Raw genomic sequence first — 19,067 nt, 5'->3', positions numbered from 1 at the left:
TGTGACTGGGCTGTCTGGTGAAAAGAAAAAAGGAGTTTAAATTGACAGGAAAATGTAATTCCACTCAGCATTTTTTTAAGCTATACCTACTCCCTGATGCTGCATAATAGCCTTCTTTCCCATTACTGCTGTTGTTTTTACATGTTATTTCTGGCTTTTTTTTTCAGAGTATACCTAAATTTATGAAATATTTGTCAAAACAACTTTTGAAGATATTTTTAGTATTAGCATTCAGTACGTCTGATGGTAATTTATTCCACACCAATAGAAAAAGAAGCTTTTTCCCACGTCCTTGCTACATCTTTTAGCATTAGGTTTTATTCCATTTGTCCTGGTAACCATATTTTCTTGTATTTCTAAAACATGTTTGTGATTATCTTTGTTGAACTTGTTCAGAATTTTGAACACTTGGATTAAGTTGCCACAAAGTCTACATATTTTAAGGGGGAAGATATCCAATCATTTTAGCCTCTTCACATGCCAGATTTCTAAGGAATGCGATCAATTTTGTTGCACATCATTGTACTTGCTGTGAATTTTCCTCGTCTTTTTTATAGTTTGGGGACCAAAACTGGACTGCATATTCAAGGTGTGGTCGTACTTGAGAATTATGAAATATGAAAATTGTTTTTGTGTCTTGTAATCTGTGTTCAGGCTATGAAACCTAACATTTGGTTGCCTTTTTTACTTGCTGTTTGACACTGTTTAGTGTACTTCAGATTGTTGCTAATGACAACTCCAACTTCATTTACTTTAGTTAGAGAGTTTCCAAATAGTTTGTAGTCATAATGCAAAGTTTGTCTCCAAAGTGCAATAACTATCTGTCTGCCCACTCTGCTAGTAAGCTCAGATCTCTGAATCATTTTGCAAGCCTGCCTGTTTACAGCTCTACCTCTTAGTTTAGTATCATGAGCACATTTGGAGATCTTAGATATGAGACCAAGTTCTAGGTCATTAATGTATATTATGAAAAGAATTGGGCATAGGACTGACCCCTGTGGCACACCATTCGTTATATCTAACCAATCTGAGGCTTCGCTGTTTGATACGACATGCTGCTTTCATCTGGTAAGCCAGTCTCTGATCCATGTACAGAATACTTCACCAATTCCATGTTCTTTGAGTTTATGTAAAAGTCTTTTGTGAGGTACTTTATCAAAAGCCTTCTGGAAATCTAAATATACTACATCTAATGGTACTTTTCCATCCCAATTCTGATAAAGAACATTAAAAACTTCTAGCAAATTTATCAGGCAGGGTCTTCTATTGCAGAAACCGTGTTGGTTGTCTGATATGATTATGTGATCTAGAAACATGACATTTTTATCTCATTTTATTTTTTCCGTTATTTTACCTGACACTGACATGAAGCTAATTGGGCAGGAGCTTAAGGCCCACTTTTTGTCTCATCTTTTATATATAAAAGTAATATTTGCTAGTTTCCAGTTCGTTGGCACCTGACCATCCAAAATATATCTATCGAATATTTTTGTTATTGGGTATGTCAGTTGTCTCTTGACCTCTAAAAAACCTTGGAGCAAAATCATCTGGGCCATTGGATTAGTTAGGATTTAATTGGTCTTGGGACTTCAGAGCTCTTTATTTCTCTAACCTTCAACTCTTCGTCATCAGATCCTTGAAACATTTTCATTGTTTGTGGTATTCAAGATGTTTCTTCAATTGTGTATACGGAATTAAAGGAATAGTTTAGTATGATTGCCATTTCTTTGTCTTCAGTAGTTAGTGTGTCATGTTTGTAATGGTCCAGTTCCATCTTTTAACTGTCTTCCTTTGTCTTTTATGTTTGAAGAATTCCCAAGGATTATTTATTCTTAACTTTCAGAAAAATTCTTTTTTCTTCCTTGTGTTTATTCTATTTATTTCCTTCTTATACTGTCTTTGGATTTTGATTAATTACTGGCAATTTTCATCAGTTCCCGTTGATGTGAATTTCTTATATGTTTTCTTCTTTTGGTAAATTCATCCTTCTGTTCTCCTTTTCATCCATGATGGCTGTGAAATATTGCAAGTTCTCTTCATAATTCATGGAATATGTGTATTTTCAATCTTGAGTAGTGTGTTTTTAGAATTATTCCACATTTCCTTTACTGTGTGAATGTCAAGAGGTTTTGTCCAATTGGTACTGCGAATTTTGTGTCTAATGCTTTTAAAATTTGCTAACCTGTTATCTGGGATCAGGAGTATGTTGTCATTTATTTCTTAATCTTAATTTGTCTCTAATCTAATCAAACTCTGATCACTGTTTGACACACTCTCACCTACTTTGCAAGAATTGATTAAGTTTATGTCAGTGGTGAGGACAAGATCAAGAATATTTTTTCCTCTAGTGGGTTGTTTGATTAACTGTTTTAGAAATGCGTCTTCAATCAGGTCTGTTAGTCTCATTCCCTCTTGGTCACCTATTAATGTGTCCACTTTATGTTTGGAGTCTCCTACTGTTATAACCTCTAAACTGTTTACTATAATTTTGATTTCATTGTATAGCACTTTATCATCATCGTCTTTTTGCCTAGAAGGTCTGTAATTAACACTGACGTAGTTTACTTTTGAACTTGTTGGTAATGTCATGAAGATCAATGAAGGTTGTAAGTGTCGGCATATCTAATGGCACTATTGTAATCAACATTGTAATCAACGCAGCATCCAAACCTTACACACTTTTTTTTTTTATTTTATTTTTATATTTGTCATGTGGCTTTGCTACGCCAAGGATCACTAGCAAAGAATCCATCGCCTCACGACTCACCTTCCCACACTCGTCTCCCGCATCAACCCACTCTTACAGCACCCTACATCCCCACTCACTAAGCCTCCTAACCATGTTTCCTCCAAGTGTTAAAGAAATCACATGCCACTAATGCTCGTCCCACCGTATAGCCAAGTGCTTCCTATTCATCAATTGCCTTGCCCTAGTGTCAAACCTCTGCATAAATGGCCCACAAAATCTTATTAACACCATATTTCCACCTGCAACTTTGATTCCTCTTCTTTACTTCACACATTCCACTGAGGTACAGAATTAGTCCTCTTGGCACAATTCCTATTAAGCTTCCCATCCATTTCCAAACTTTAAAGAGCAAACCTCTTGCTTCAACACGCTTTTATTCACACATTTTATTAGTTTTACCGAAACACCCAATCCAATTGTCTCGAAACATTATATCAGACAGTCTGACCAAGACGAATTATTTCAGCAGCTCGAACGATAAACATTGATGAAAAGCCAAACAAATACCCAATTTTGTTACGAGTAATGTTCTGCAGGCTTGACAATTGCTTCAAGGCAAAATTATGTCGGCTATCATCGACCACCCTATGATCCATCTATGTTCCATAGGGTGACATCCATCCATGATACTAAAAGACATTGAACCAGTTAGGTACTCCACAAGACTTTACCTGTAATAGGGATAGTACCTTCTAGTCGTACTGCTATGCCTAGTAACTGATGTCTAGTAATTCTACCTTTAATTCTGTTTGTACAGCCACTATGTAAAACTGGGCAGTATCAAAAAAATATATCTAACCAGATAGCCATAACAAACAACAGAGCGAATACAGAATTACAACCATGTCGCGATCTATGTACCTAACAATTCTGCCCTTTCAGATACTTCTCACTCCTAACAATCGCATTAAACATAAATACCATGGAGACTATAGACAACTACACGGTAACGCAAACCTACACACTGAAACTCTCATCATCTTCCTACACAGAACATGTACATATTCTTTCCTAAATAGTTTTTTAGGTAATGACTAACGTCCCCATAGGAGACTAGCAACCTTTCAATTCCATCACTACTGAAAAACTTTCTATTTCAACAGATCTTTCCTGTTCCATAACCTCTTCACATTTACCCTCCATCTCCCCCCCAGCTCATCTAGCTTCTTATTTGCAACCATTTTTCCATGCCTAATAATTATAAAAGTAAATAAGAAGCACATGACTGATTCTTGCGCAAGTCTCTTCTACTTCCATTTTGAATGAAAGCATAACACAAAAATTCGAGAGGTCTAACATCAAAATCGCCACATTAAATATTCAGAAGTCCATTCATCTAGCCTTATTTAAGAGCTACATGATTTGTATATACGCTATGTGATAGGGATGGTATATGAATTGCTCTACCAGAAGAGTACACAATCCTGTTAAAATTAAAGTCTTATAAATTTTATAAAGCTGAGAGGGTTTCATTAAATTTATTGCATATGCCAAATAACTGTAGATGGAGGTTTAGCAAAGTATTATGTTAATTTAGAGGAAAAGGAAAAAGAGAAGAGCAAACCAGAGATGGAGCAATTGAGTGAAAAATGTTTTGAGTGATCAGGGCTTGAGCATGCATGAGGGTAAAAGGCTTGCATGGTATAGAGTGATATGGAACGATATGATATACAAGGGGTGACATGCTATCAGTGAACTGAAATAGGGCATGTGAAGCAGTTGAGGGAAACCACGGAGAGATCTGTGTGACCTGGTTGTAGATAGGGATAAGTTCTTTTGGTGTATTGCATATGACAGGCAGAGAATGGATGTCAGTGAATCTGACCTTTCATCTGTTTGTAGCAGTGCCTTACTAATGTGGGAAATGATGGGCAGGTATAAAAAAATATATAACATAACCAGCATGCTCATAACAAAACCAACAGAGCCTGCATTGGATACAGAATTCAACCAGTTGTGGAAAGTCATATGTATTGTACATTAATGTCAGTAGCACCTTGCTATATAATTCTCAGTTGATGCAGATAGCATTGGAAGGGCTAGAAGTTCTTCAGACTGTAGTGACAACTTACAGGTAATAGCAATGAAACACACATTCTCAAAACTTCATACAGTAGCTACAAGAAGAAACCTGACCTTTTCTTCTGTGGAGGTTACTTTTTAGATCAAGTAGAAGAAGGCCCATATAGTGGAGGACTACACCTTTAAAGTTCATACTAACTGAAAAAAATTTGTCATTTTCATTACAGATTCTTTTCCTTGTTTCCATAATCTTCCACATTTTCCTCCATTGACTCACCTCCCCTAGAGTCTCATTCTTTTTACATACATTTTTGAATGCTTCTCATGGTACCACATGGTAATGCTTTCTTTAATGAGGAAGCCAACATGCATGATTCTTTGGCAAAACATTCTCTGTTAGACCTTCAGTATTTGAATGAAAGTCATAAGACAAAAATTCTGAGAGGTAAACTTCTTAAGCTCCTGCAGATTAAAAATTCTGAGAGGTCCTGTCAGGGTAAGCTTTTTAAGCCCCTACAGATGAGCATCTGCTATGTGATAGGGATAGGTATATGATATAGCTCTACCAGAAGAGTAAACACTAGCTCCGTGTAAAAATTAAAGTTTATAAGGTTGATTATGAAAAGCCTAAGAAGGGGTTATCCATTTAACATTATCATTCACTATCTTCCCAAATGCCTTGCTATATATGTTTAGGAGACTTATTCCTCTATGATTGTTATAATCATTCTTAATGCCATTCCCTTTATATAGTGGAACAAGCGCTGTCTTTGTCCAGTAATTGCAAACCTTACCAGTTTTCCATACTTGTATACACACTTTCCAAATCCACTCCACAGCAGTTTCACCTCCACTCTTTACTATATTAGTCACCCTTTCATCTTTACCAGCAGCCTTACTCTTTATTCAGAACTTTATTACTCTCCTTTGTAATGTCTTCTTGTCCTGTATACCTATTTTTCTCTCCTTACTTCTCTACCTGTCCCTTTCACCATCATCTCCAAATCAGTTCTTCAAAATATTCTTTCCATCCCCTCATCCTTTGTTTCTAACATCCCAGACTTGTTTAATAGACTCTTACTGCTCATACATACCTTTTTTGGAGGAATTTCATTGATCTTCTTTAAGAACAGCCTTTTATTTTCTTTTGAATTCGCTATCACTTTTCTCATGATTCCAATTTTTATTTATTTATATATTTATTTTGCTTTGTCGCTGTCTCCCGCATTAGCGAGGTAGCGCAAGGAAACAGACGAAAGAATGGCCCAACCCGCCCACATACACATGTATATACATACACGTCCACACACGCAAATATACATACCTATACATCTCAATGTACACATATATGTACACACACAACATATACCTATATACACATGTACATAATTCATACTGTCTGCCTTTATTTGTTCCCATCACCACCTCGCCACACATGGAATAACAACCCCCTCCCCCCTCATGTGTGCGAGGTAGCGCTAGGAAAAGACACCAAAGGCCCCATTCGTTCACACTCAGTCTCTAGCTGTCATGTTATAATGCACCGAAACCACAGCTCCCTTTCCACATCCAGGCCCCACAGAACTTTCCATGGTTTACCCCAGACGCTTCACATGCCCTGGTTCCATCCATTGACAGCACGTCGACCCAGGTATACCATATCGTTCCAATTCACTCTATTCCTTGCACGCCTTTCACCCTCCTGCATGTTCAGGCCCCGATCGCTCAAAATCTTTTTCACTCCATCTTTCCACCTCCAATTTGGTCTCCCACTTCTCCTCGTTCCCTCCACCCCTGACACATATATCCTCTTGGTCAATCTTTCCTCACTCATTCTCTCCATGTGACCAAACCATTTCAAAACACCCTCTTCTGCTCTCTCAACCACACTCTTTTTATTTCCACACATCTCTCTTACCCTTACATTACTTACTCGATCAAACCACCTCACACCACATATTGCCCTCAGACATCTCATCTCTAGCACATCCACCCTCCTGCGCACAGCTCTATCCATAACCCACGCCTCGCAACCATACAACATTGTTGGAACCACTATTCCTTCAAACATACCCATTTTTGCTTTCCAAGATAATGTTCTCGACTTCCAAACATTCTTCAAGGCTCCCAGAATTTTCGCCCCCTCCCCTACCCTATGATTCACTTCCGCTTCCATGGTTCCATCCGCTGCCAGATCCACTCCCAGATATCTAAAACACTCTACTTCCTCCAGTTTTTCTCCATTCAAACTTACCTCCCAATTGACTTGACCCTCAACCCTACTGTACCTAATAACCTTGCTCTTATTCACATTTACTCTTAACTTTTTTCTTTCACTCACTTTACCAAACTCAGTCACTAGCTTCTGCAGTTTCTTACATGAATCAGCCACCAACGCTGTATCATCAGCGAACAACAACTGACTCACTTCCCAAGCTCTCTCATCCACAACAGACTGCATACTTGCCCCTCTTTCCAAAACTCTTGCATTCACCTCCCTAACAACCCCATCCATAAACAAATTAAACAACCATGGAGACATCACACACCCCTGCCGCAAACCTGCATTCACTGAGAACCTACATTCACTGAGATTCCAATTTGTTTTCCTTTCACTTTTATATACCATTCTTTTAAGTTTGCTTCGTATTCTACAAACTCTTCCCTCAGTTCATTACCATTTTCCAACAGATTCAGCTTCTTCCAAATTATCTTTTCCTCCTTCAACAAGTTTATTGAATCTTCATTCCAATAAGTCAGCTTCCAATATTGCTTTCACAAACTACCTTCACATCACCTTAGCCTTATCTTGTATTGTTTTGGAGCATCACAGGTTTTCATCTAACATCTCCTGAAAGGCAAATTTAACCCTTTCATTCCTTGGATTTTGTTCTATGATACATTTGTTCTTTTTCCTTTTCCTTGTTTAGCTAACATACCATCTACAATAAAAGCCAATGTACATATTACAACCATATGATTGACAAGCTGCCTCCCAACCTCATCATGTATACTTCCTGCCTTAGCTTTTCTATGATAAAAGCACATCCATCATGCTTTTGTCTGTGTAGTCTTCCTTGTATTGATATCATGTTTGTATGTGAGCATCTTTATATTTGCAGTATGTTTGTACAACACTCAGTGCTGATGGTGTACAAAATAGATTCTCTTACTATTGGTATTTGCATAAAGGGACGTCACACTCACCTATAACTTCCTCTTCTACTTGTCAGTTCAAAAGGTGGGCTTAGGAAAGAAAGAGGGTATGCACATCAGATTGTAGCATATATGCAAGTAGTAGAAACATTTTTAGAGGAATAGGTGTAAGCAACATTTATGGATTCAGGGAGTTCTGACTATATTGTGCTTAGAAAACTTTTGAATGCTGCAAGAGCTTTTGTATTGGAAGAAATGCATGTCTGTAAGTAGTGGCTTAAGTGAGTGGTCTGAAGTAAAAGTGAGAATGTGTCAAGGTTTTGTAATACCGCCATGATTATTTTATGTTTTTATGTATGGGACATTTGAGATATGAAAATGAGGAGGGATGATTGTGGTAGTACTTAACCATGGAGAAACAAAACTGAAGTTGGTGCAGTGCTGTGCATAGATGATACTGTGTTTTTAGCTCATTCAGATGAAGAGTTGAATAGAATAGAGGGTTGTTTCAATTATGTATGTAAGAGAAAGATTCTGAAAGGAAATGCAAGTAAAAGTAATTTGTTAGTTTTTCAAAGTGTACAATCAGTTAACATGGTGCAGAATTAGACATAATGGATGAGTCTGAATAAATGTGAAAGCAGTCATGTAAGGAAGAAAAATTAGGGTGCACTGAAAACCCTGATAAATTGGAAGAATTGAAGCATAGATTGTGTAAGAAGTTTACAAAAGGGAGTACTTGTTTTAATGCTGACGTAAAGAAGTGAAACACAGGTGGATATAGATTGGGGTGCATGAAAGATAACAGCAATAGCAGTGGGTAATTTGTATAATATAACTGGTTTGTAATCCCAGTCTCACACCCTTTTTCTCATTCATAACATTCGACAACACATAACTCACACATCATATGTTTTCTTTTCCTGTCTTTCCTTACCTTTTTCACAACTAACTGATACATCTCAGGCACCAGTTTAGGGCTGCAGCACTAGTCAAGAGAATCTAGTTGGATCCCAGGGCACACTTGAACACCATCATGTGACCGGAATCCACTCATCTGCCATAGCTGCAGCTCCTAGGCCTGGCTTTTTGTTTATTCATTTGCAGTGTTTTCATTCCTAAATCTAACCTTCTTCGCTATCCTTTTTCTTCTCCCTGAAATCCATTTGTCCAAGACTGCATCTCCTTTGCACTAGCAGATCTTTTACTTAATCTCTATTATTGTTTCTGCTCTTAGGGTGGAAATTTTGTTTATTGTAGTATGAAAACATTTAATTCACACATCATGTATCTTGACTCTCCTAACTCTGATTTCAAAAGGCTCAAAACTTCACTTTTTTCCCCTATGTTAGTCGAGTCAGCATGGGTAATGAATGCCTTAATCATGGCAATTAGGGAGGTAATAACAATTAGTGATGAAGTGAGAGGAGATGGAGTGAGTATTTTGAAGGTTTGTTGAATGTGTTTGATGATAGAGTGTAGACATAGGGTGTTTTGGTCAGGCTGGTGTGCGAAGTGAGAGGATCAGGGAGAATGGTTTGCTAACGGAGAAGATGTAGTGAAAGCTTTGTGGAAGATGAAAGCCAGCAAGGCAGTGGATTTGGATGGTATTGCAGTGGACTTTATTAAAAAGGGGGTGACCTGTGTTGTTTATTGGTTGGTAAGGATATTCAGTGTATATATGAATCATGGTGAAGTGCCTGAGGATTAGTGGAATGCATGCATAGTGCCATTGTTCAAAGGCAAAGGGGATAAAGGTGAGTGTTCAAATTATAGAGGCATAAGTTCATTGAGTATTCCTGGATAATTATATGGGAGGGTATTGATCGAGTGGGTAAAGGCATTTATGGAGCATCAGATTGGGGAGAAGCAGTGTGGTTTCAGAAGTGGTAGAGGATGTGTGGATCAGGTGTTTGCCTTGAAGAATGTATTTGAGAAGTACTTAGAAAAGCAGATGGATTTGTATGTAGTATTTATGGATCTGGAGAAGGCATATGATAGAGTTGATAGAGATGCTTTTTGGAAGTTATTAAGAGTATTTGGCATGGGAGGTAAGTTACGAGAAGCATTGAAAAGTTTTTACCAAGGAAGTAAGGTATGTGTATGAGTAGGAAGAGAGGAAAGTGATTGGTTCTTAGTGAATGTTGGTTTGTGGCAGGGGTGCGTGATATCCCCATGGATTTTTAATTTGTTTATTGATGAGGTGGTTAGGGAGGTGACTGCAAGAGTTTTGGGGAGAGGAGCAAGTATGAAGTCTGTTGTGAATGAGAGGGCTTGGGAAGTGAGTCAGTTGTTGTTCGCTGATGATACAGTGCTAATGGCTGATTCGGATGAGAAACTGCACAAGTTGCTGACTAAGTTTGGTAAAGTGTGTGAAAGAAGAGAGTTAAGAGTAAATGTGAATAAGAGCAAGGTTATTAGGTTCAATAGGGTTGAGGAACAAGTTAAGTGGGAGCTAAGTTTGAATGGAGAAAAACTGGAGGAAGTGAAGTGTTTTAGATATCTGGGGGTGGACTTAGCAGTGGATGGAACCATGGAAGCGAAAGTGAGCCACAGGGTGGGGGAGGGGGCAAAGGTTCTGGGAGCATTGAAAAATATGTGGAAGGTGTGAACATTATCTCAGAGAGCAAAAATGGGTATGTTTCAGGAGGATGAGCACTCCCCACATGACTCCTTCTCCTTTCCCCTTTTAGAAAGTTAAATACAAGGAGGGAGGGTTTCCAGCCCCCCGCTCCGCCCTCTTCAGTCGCCTTCTGCGAGACGGGGGGAATATGTCAGAAGTATTCTTTCTCCCCTATTCGCCATTTCCCGCATTAGCATTAAGAACATAGGACTCAGCCTTTGAGGGAATTTCCTTCCTTGGACCCCTTCTTTGTTCCTTCTTTTGGAAATTAAAAAATGGAAAATTAAAAAATGGGAGGGGAGGATTTCCAGCCCCCCACTCCCATTTTAGTCGCCTTCGACAACATGCAGGGAATATGTGTGAAGTATTCTTTCTCCCTTATATATATTTATTTATATTTATTATACTTTGACATTGTCCCCCGCATTAGTTAGGTAGCGCAAGGAAACAGACGAAAGAATGGCCTAACCTACCCACATACACATGTATGTACATACACGCCCTTACACATACTTATACATCCTATACATTTCATCGTATACATGCATATACATATATACACATGCACATATTCATACATGTTGCTTTCACCCATTCCTGCCGCCACCCGCCACACATGAAATGATACCCCCCCCTGCTCCTGCATACGCGTGAGGTAGCACTAGGAAAGGAGAACAAAAGCCACATTCATCCACAATCAGACTCTAGCTATCATGTGTAATGCACCAAAACCACAGCTCCCTTTCCACATCCAGACACCACAAAACTTTCCATGGTTTACCCCAGATGCTTCACATGCCCTGGTTCAGTCCATTGACAGCACATCGACCCCAGTTTACCACATTATTCCAATTCACTGTATTCCTTGCAAGCCTTTCACCCTCCTATATGTTCAGGCCCCAATCTTTCAAAATCTTTTTCACTGCATTCTTCCACCTCCAATTTGGTCTCCCACTTCTCGTTCCCACCACCTTTGACACATATATCCTCTTTGTCAGTCTTTCCTCACTCATTCTCTCCATGTGACCAAACCATTTCAATACACCTTCTTCTGCTCTCTTTACCACACTCTTTTTATTACCACACATCTCTCATCCTTTCATTGCTTACTCAATCAAACTGCCTCACACCACATATTGTCCTCAAACATCTCATTTCCAACACATCCATCCTCTTCTGCACATCCCTATCTATCGCCCATGCCTCACAACCATATAACATTGTTGGAACCACAATTCCTTCAAACATACCCAATTTTGCTTTCCAAGATAACGTTCCCGCCTTCCACACATTTTTCAACACTCCCAGAATCTTTACCCCCTTCCCCACCCTGTGACTCACTTCTGCTTCCATGGTTCCATCCACTGCCAAATCCACTCCCAGATATCTAAAACACTTCACTTCCTCCAGTTTTTCTCCATTCAAACTGACCTCCCAATTTAATTGTCCCTCAACCCTGCTGAACCTAATAACCTTGCTCTTATTCACAATTACTCTCAGCTTTCTTCTTTCACACACTTTACCAAACTCATTCACCAGCTTCTGCAGTTTCTCACCCGAATCAGCCACAAGCGCTGTATCATCAGCGAACAACAACTGACTCACTTCCCAAGCCCTCTCATCCCCAACAGACTGCATACTTGCCCCTCTCTCTAAAACTTGCATTCACCTCCCTAACAACACCATCCATAAACAAATTAAACAACCATGGAGACATAATGCACCCCTGGCGCAACCTGACATTCACTGGGAACCATTCACTTTCTTCCTTCTCGTACACATGCCTTACATCCTCAATAAAAGCTTTTCACTGCTTCTTGCAACTTACCTTCCACACCATATACTCTCAAAACCTTCCTCACATACACATGAAAGCTAGAGACAGTGTGAACAAACGTGGCCATTGTTTCCTTTTCCTAGTGATACCTTGCACGCATGTGTGGGGAGGTAGGTGCCATTTCATATGTGGCGAGGTGGTGACGGGATTGGATGAAGGCATCAAGTATGAATATGTACATGTGTATATATGATTATGTCTGTGTATGTATATGTATGTATACATTGAAATGTATAGGTATGTGTATGTGCGTGTGTGGGCGTGTATGTATATACATGTGTATTTGGGTGGGTTGGACCATTCTTTCGTCTGTTTCCTGGTGCTACCTCACTAATGCGGGAGACAGCAACAAAGTATAATAAATAAAAAGAAAGTATGATAACTAAAAGAAAGAGACAGAAGGTCAAGAGAAAGGTGCAAGAGGTGAAACAGAGGGCAAATGAGAGTTGGGGTGAGAGAGTATCGTTAAATTTTAGGGAGAATAAAAAGATGTTTTGGACAGAGGTCAATAAAGTGCATAAATCAAGAGAACAAATGGGAACATCAGTGAAGGGGGCTAATGTGGAGGTAATAAGTAGTAGTGAAGTGAGAAGGAGATGGAGTGAGTATTTAGAAGGTTTGTTGAATGTGTTTGATGATAGAGTGGCAGATATAGGGTGTTTTGGTCGAGGTGGTGTGCGAAGTGAGAGGGTCAGGGAGAAGAGGTAGTAAAAGCTTTGCGGAAGATGAAAGCTGGGAAGGTGGCAGGTTTGGATGGTATTGCAGTGGAATCTATTGAAATAGAGGATGACTGTGTTGGTGACTGGTAGGTGAGGATATTCAGTGTATGTATGGTTCATGGTGAAGTGCCGTAGGATTGGTGGAATGCATGCATAGTGCCATTCTACAAAGACAAGGGGGATAAAGGTGAGTGTTCAAATTACAGAGGTACAAGTTTGTTAAGTATCCCTGGTAAATCATATGGGAGGGTATTGATTAAGAGGGTGAAGGGATGTACAGAGCATCAGATTGGGGAAGAGCAGCATGGTTTCAGAAGTGCTAGAGGATGTGTGGATCAGGTGTTTGCTTTGAAGAATGTATGTGAGAAATACTTAGAAAAACAAATGGATTTGTATGTAACATTTGTGGATCTGGAGAAGGCATATGATAGACTTGATAGAGATGCTCTGTGGAAGGTTTTAAGAGTATATGGTCTGGGAGGTAAGTTGCTAGAAGCAGTGAAAAGTTTTTATCAAGGATGTAAAGCATCTGTACGAGTAGGAAGAGTAAAGTGATTGGTTCCCAGTAAATGCCGGTTTGCGGCAGTGGTGCTTGATGTCTTCATGGTTGTTTAGTTTGTTTATGGATGGGGTTGTTAGGGAGGTGAATGCATGAGTTTTGGAGAGAGGGGCAAGTATGCAGTCTGTTATGGATGAGAGGGCTTGGGAAGTGAGTCAGATGTTGTTCGCAGATGATACAGTGCTGGTAGCTGAGATGGGTGAGAAACTACTGAAGCTGGTGACTGAGTTTGGTAAAGTGTGTGAAAGAAGAAAGCTGAGAATAAGTATGAATAAGAGCAAGGTTATTATGTACAGTAGGGTTGAGAGACAATTGAATTGGGAGGTAAGTTTTAATGGAGAAAAACTGGAGGAAGTGAAGTGTTTTAGATATCTGGGTGTGGATTTAGCAGCAGATAGAACCATGGAAGCGGAAGTGAGTCACAGAGTGGGGGAGGGAGCTAAGGTTCTGGGAGCGTTGAAGAATGTGTGGAAGACCAGCAACGTTATCTCAGAGAGCAAAAATGGGTATGTTTGAAGGAATAGTGGTTCCAACTATGTTATATGGTTCTGAGGTGTGGTCTATAGGTAGGGTTGTGTGGAGGAGGGTGGATGTGATGGAAATGAGATGTTTGAGGATGACAAGTGGTGTGTGTTGGAAATGAGATGTTTGAGGACAATATGTGGTGTGAGGTGGTTTGATTGAGTAAGTAATGAAAGGGTAAGAGAGATGTGTGGTAATAAAAAGAGTGTGGTTGAGAGAGCAGAAGAGGGTGTGTTGAAATAGTTCGGTCATAAGGAGAGAATGAGTGAGGAAAGATTGACAAAGAGGATATATGTGTCAGAGATGGAGGGAACGAGGAGAAGTGGGAGACCAAATTGGAGGTGGAAGGATGGAGTGAAAAAGATTTTGGGCAATTGGGGCCTGAACATACGGGAGGGTGAATGGCGTGCAAGGAAGGGAGTGAATTGGAATGATGTGGTATACTGGGGTTGATGTACTGTTAATGAATTGAACCAGGGCATGTGAAGTGTGTGGGGTAAACCATGGAATGTTTTGTTGGGCCTAGATGTGGAAAGGGAGCTGTGGTTTCGGTGCATTATACATGACAGCTAGAGACTGAGTGTGAACGAATGTGGCCTTTGTTGTCTTTTCCTAGAGTTACCTTGCACAGGCAGAGGGAGGGGGTGCCATTTCATGTGTGGTATGGTAGCAATGGGAATGGATGAAAGCAGCAAGTATTAATATGTACATGTGTATAAATGCATATGTCTGTGTATGTATATGTATGTATACATTGAAATATATAGGTATGTATATGTGTGTGTCTAGGCGTATATGTATATACATGTGTATGTAGGTGGGCTAGGCCATTCTTTCGTCTGTTTCCTTGCGCTACCTCGCTATGGGAGACAGTGACAAAGTATAGTATTTAAATAAATAGATATATAATTTGCTCATGGATGGGGTTGTTAAGGAGGTGAATGCAAGAGTTTTGGAGAGAAGGGGACGTATACACTTTGTTGTGGATGAGAGGGCTTGGGAAGTGAGTCATTTGTTGTTCACTGATGATACAGCGCTGGGGCTGATTCAGGTGAGAAACTGCAAAAGTTGGTGACTGAGTTTGGTAAAGTGTGTGAAAGAGGAAAGCTGAGAGTAAATGTGAATAAGAGCAAGATTATTAGGTTCAGTAGGGCTGAACGGCAAGTTAATCTCTCCTGGTACTTCCTCACACAAGTCTCCTTTCCAAGCTCACTTTCTGTCACCACTCTTTCCACCCCAACATTCTCTCTTCTTTTCTGGGAGTGGATTTAGCAGTGGATGGAACCATGGAAGCGGAAGTGAGTCACTGGGTGGGGGAGGAGGCGAAGGTTCTGGGAGCGTTGAAGGATGTTTTGAAGGCAAGAACGTTATCTTGCAGAGCAAAACTGGGTATGTTTGAAGGAATAGTGGTCCCAAAAATGTTATATGGTTGCGAGGCATAGGCTATAGATAGGGTTGTATGGAGGAGGGTGGATGTGTTGAAAATGAAATGTTTCAGGACGATATGTGGTGTGAGGTGGTTTGATCAAGTAAGTGATGAAAGAGTAAGAGAGATGTGTGGTAGTAAAAAGAGTGTGGTTGAGAGAGAAGAAGAGGGTGTATTGAAATTGTTTGGTCACATGGAGAGAATGAGGGAGGAAAGATTGACAAAAAGGATATATGTGTCAGAGGTGGAGGGAAGGAGAAGCGTGAGACCAAATTGGAGGTGGAAGGATGGAGTGAAAAAGATTTTGAGCAATCAGGGCCTGAACATACAGGAGGGTGAAAAGCGTGCAAGGAATAGAGTGAATTGGAATGATGTGGTGTACCAGGGTGGACTTGCTGTCAATGGATTGAACCAGGGCATGTGAAGCGTCTCGGGTAAACCATGGAATGTTTTGCGGTGCCTCTCCCAATTAACTCTCATGTTGAGATGAGTAATAATGGATATTTTATGTAGTGAGTGGTGGGATGAAGAAGTTAGATTATTAGTGAAAGAGAAGAGAGAGGCATTTGGATGATTTTTGCAGGGAAATAATGCAAATGACTGGGAGATGTATAAAAAAAAAAGAGGCAGGAGGTCAAAAGAAAGGTGCAAGAGGTGAAAAAGAGGGCAAATGAGAGTTGGGGTGAGAGAGTATCATTGAATTTTAGGGAGAATAAAAAGATGTTTTGGAAGGAGGTAAATGAAGTGCGTAAGACAAGGGAACAAATGGGAACTTCAGTGAAGGGGGCTAATGGGGAGGTGATAACAAGTAGTGGTGATATGAGAAGAAGATGGAGTGAGTATTTTGAAGGTTTGTCGAATGTGTTTGATGATGGAGTGGTAGATATAGGGTGTTTTGGTAGAGGTGATGTGCAAAGTGAGAGGGTTAGGGAAAATGATTTGGTAAACAGAGAAGAGGTAGTAAAAGCTTTGTGGAAGGTGAAAGCTGGCAAGGCAGCGGGTTTGGATGGTATTGCAGTGGAATTTATTAAAAAAGGGGTGACTGTTTTGTTGACTGATTGGTAAGGTTATTTAATGTATGTATGACTCATGGTGAGGTGCCTGAGGATTGGCAGAATGCTTGCATAGTGCCATTGTACAAAGGCAAAGGGGATAAAAGTGAGGGCTCAAATTACAGAGGTATAATTTTGTTGAGTATTCCTGGGAAGTTATATGAGAGGGTATTGATTGAGAGGGTGAAGGCATGTACAAAGCATTAGATTAGGGAAGAGCAGTGTGGTTTCAGAAGTGGTAGAGGATGTGTGGATCAGGTGTTTGCTTTGAAGAATGTATGTGAGAAATACTTAGAAAAGCAAATGGATTTGTATGTAGCATTTATGGATCTGGAGAAGGCATATGATAGAGTTGATAGAGATGCTCCGTGGAAGGTATTAAGAATATATGGTGTGGGAGGCAAGTTGTTTGAAGCAGTGAAAAGTTTTTATCGAGGATGTAAGGCATGTGTACGTGTAGGAAGAGAGGAAAGTGATTGGTTCTCAGTGAATGTAGGTTTGCAGCAGGGATGTGTGATGTCTCCATGATTGTTTACGGATGGGGTTGTTAGGGAGGTGAATGCAAGAGTTTTGGAAAGAGGGGCAAGTATGCAGTCTGTTGTGGATGAGAGAGCTTGGGAAGTGAGTCAGTTGTTGTTCGCTGATGATACAACACTGATGGCTAATTCATGTGAGAAACTGCGGAAGCTGATGACTGAGTTTGGTAAAGTTTGTGAAAGAAGATATCTGAGAGTAAATGTGAATAAGAGCAAGGTTATTAGGTACAGTAGGGTTGAGGGACAAGTCAATTGGGAGGAAAGTTTGAATGGTGAAAAACTGGAGGAAATTGTTTTAGATATCTGGGAGTGGATTTGGCAGCAGATGGAACCATGGAAGCGGAAGTGAATCATAGGTTGGGGAGGTGGCGAAAGTTCTGGGAGCGTTGAAAAATTTGTGTAAGTTGAGAACATTATCTTGGAAAGCAAAAATGGGTATATTTGAAGGAACAGTGGTTCCAACAATGTTATATGGTTGCAAGGCGTGGGATATAGATAGAGTTGTGTGCAGGAGGGTGGATGTGCTGGAAATGAGATGTTTGAGGACAATATGTGGTGTGAGGTGGTTTGATCGAGTAAGTAATGATAGGGTAAGAGAGATGTGTGGTAATAAAAAGAATGTGGTTGAGAGAGCAGAAGAGGCTGTTTTGAAATGGTTTGGTCACATGGAGAGAATGAGTGAGGAGAGATTGACCAAGAGGATATATGTCTCAGAGGTGGAGGGAACAAGGAGAAGTTTGAGACCAAATTGGAGGTGGAAAGATGGAGTGAAAAAGATTTTGAGTGATCGGGGCCTGAACATGCAGGAGGGTGAGAGGTGTGCAAGGGATAGAGTGAATTGGAACGATGTGGTGCACCAGGGTCGACATGCTGTCAGTGGATTGAACCAGGGCATGTGAAGCGTCTAGGGTAAACCATGGAAAGTTCTGTGGGGCCTGGATGTGGAAAGGGAGCTGTGGTTTCGGGGCATTATTACATGACAGCTAGAGACTGAGTGTGAACGAATGTGACGTTTGTTGTCTTTTCCTAGCGCTACCTCATGCACATGAGGGGGGAGGGGGTTGTTATTTCATGTGTGGTGGGGTGGCGATGGGAATGAATAAAGGCAGACAGTATGAATTATGTACATGTGTATACATGTATGTGTCTGTGTGTGTATATATATGTATACGTTGAAATGTATAGGCATGTATATTTGCGTGTGTGGACATGTATGTATGTACATGTGTATGTGGGTGGGTTGGGCCATTCTTTCGTCTGTTTCCTTGCGCTACCTCGCTAACACGGGAGACAGCGACAAAGCAAAATAGATAAATAAAATATATGCTAAACTTAAACTTGTTTCCTTGCCTATGGATCATGTAATCTAAAAATGGTAACATACCATTATATTCATTATTTACAGTAAATTTGATGGAGGGTACTAAATTGTTAAGTAAGGGGAGAAATGTTTTCAAATTTTCATTTGTTGGCCAAACACAAAGAACATCATCTACATTCCTAAACTAAATTTCATTAGAAGGTAAGAAATCCTTTAGTGATTTTGTTTCAAAGAATTCCATATAAAGATTACTTAGTATAGGTGAAAGAGGGTTACCTATTGGCATACCAAATTTTTGAGCATAACATTCTCCATTGAATTGAAATACATAGTCTTTTATACATAATTTTATCACTTCAGTGAAAACATACTTTGAAACAGGTTAATGAGTATCATCCAAAACATCAATAAATATTCCAAAAGGTCATCAACTGGAACTGTTGTGAAAAGTGAGGAAATATCAAAGCTAACAAGTTTGAAATCAAAATTTACATTGATATTGTTAAGCTTGTTAACTAATCTTCATTGTTCATGATATTAGAAAT

General features: G+C 39.8%; 1 protein-coding gene across 1 annotated transcript in view; it reads left to right on the top strand.

Moving 5' to 3' along the window:
- Positions 1-19,067, top strand: part of LOC139749142 (uncharacterized) — a 161,052-nt gene that overhangs the window by 129,590 nt on the left and 12,395 nt on the right. The window lies entirely within an intron of this gene.

Source organism: Panulirus ornatus, chromosome 6, assembly GCF_036320965.1.
Source record: "Panulirus ornatus isolate Po-2019 chromosome 6, ASM3632096v1, whole genome shotgun sequence".
In the NCBI taxonomy this organism is placed as follows: Eukaryota; Metazoa; Arthropoda; class Malacostraca; order Decapoda; family Palinuridae; genus Panulirus; species Panulirus ornatus.
Note: the sequence above shows the minus strand (reverse complement) of the source record. Positions and strands in the feature narration are given on the sequence as shown.